Genomic DNA, 1,327 nt, shown 5'->3' with positions numbered 1-1,327 from the left:
GATGTTAGTGTGGGGGACTCTGATGTAAAGGTGTGGGACTCTGATGTGAAAAGAGTGGACTTTTAGTTTGGGGGGCTCTCATGTGAAAAGGGGGAACTTTAATGTGAAGGTGGGGGGCTCTGATGTGAAAAGTCGTGGCTCTTGATGTGGGGCTGGTGACGAATTGATGAGTGCGTTTGTCATCTGTTTTGCTTGACGTCGGGTAAATAGACACCAAACATGTCAAGCCTTCAAATTGCGCGCACCCGCGAAATTGCAAAAAACTACAATACCCAAAATTGCCCATAGGCAACGCTTTAAAAGCTTTTACCGCTCATCAGTTTAGGGTTATCAGTGATTAATGGCCCTAAAATGATTGCTCTCACTGCGACGTTCGTGGCGATATGTAACATGTGCAGCGTAATGGGCGCAATTGTCATTTTCGCATGTATGTATGGGTGGGGAATTTAAACCATTTTTGAGGTTTTTTTAAAATTCTTTTTCATGTGACTTTCATTTTTTCTTTTTTTTTTTTGCAACTTTCATTTTTTTTTTACTTAACGTTATTGCTATCAGATACGGGGCTAAGAATCCCCCTATGTGATAGCAAAAGATGTGACAGGTCCTCTTTATGGAGACAACAGGGGTCTCGTAGACCCCTAATGTCACCTAGGACCCCCCCAAAGAGATCTGCTTCATCCGCTTCTCTCCAGCTTCTGAAGCTGGAAAGTGACACAAGAATGCGGAAGTGATGTAATACACATCACTTCCGCATTCTGACAGCGGAGAGGGGACCGGAGGGAGATCTTGTACTGATCCCCCTCTGATCAGCTGTCACAGAGCCACCATGCTGGACCTGGGCTCGTGGCGGAAGAGGCCCTTGTCCTCATTGGCATGTCATGTGGCCTGGTATGGCGCAGGGAGCATTGGGGGGCACTCGCTCGCCCCCTCCTTTTCTGCCTTGTGCGCAGATTAAGGATCTGGTTGGGAATTTTAGGGGGGAACCCACTTTTTTTCCCCTGTTTTTTTGGAGGTGGAGTTCCCCCTTAAAATTTCTACCAGACCTAAAGGGTCCGGTATGACTTTTGGGGGAACCCCATGCACTTTTTTTTAAATGTACACCTTGGGGCCCCCCCTAACTTCCCTACCCGATCTAAAGGGTCAGGTATCGTTTGCGAGAGGGACCCCACACAGTTTTTATTTTTTCCCTTTCTTTTCTTTTTTTTAAATATTTAATCTTTATTATTTTTACAAAAAGCCATAAACAACATATTATTTTAACATACAGTGTGTTACATACTTATAATTATAATCAAATTTCGAGTACAGTTTAATGATTTTTAAAAAA

This window comes from Nanorana parkeri, unplaced genomic scaffold (genome assembly GCF_000935625.1).
Source record: "Nanorana parkeri isolate BGI_ZX_2015 unplaced genomic scaffold, ASM93562v1 scaffold529, whole genome shotgun sequence".
Taxonomy (NCBI): Eukaryota; Metazoa; Chordata; class Amphibia; order Anura; family Dicroglossidae; genus Nanorana; species Nanorana parkeri.
Note: the sequence above shows the minus strand (reverse complement) of the source record.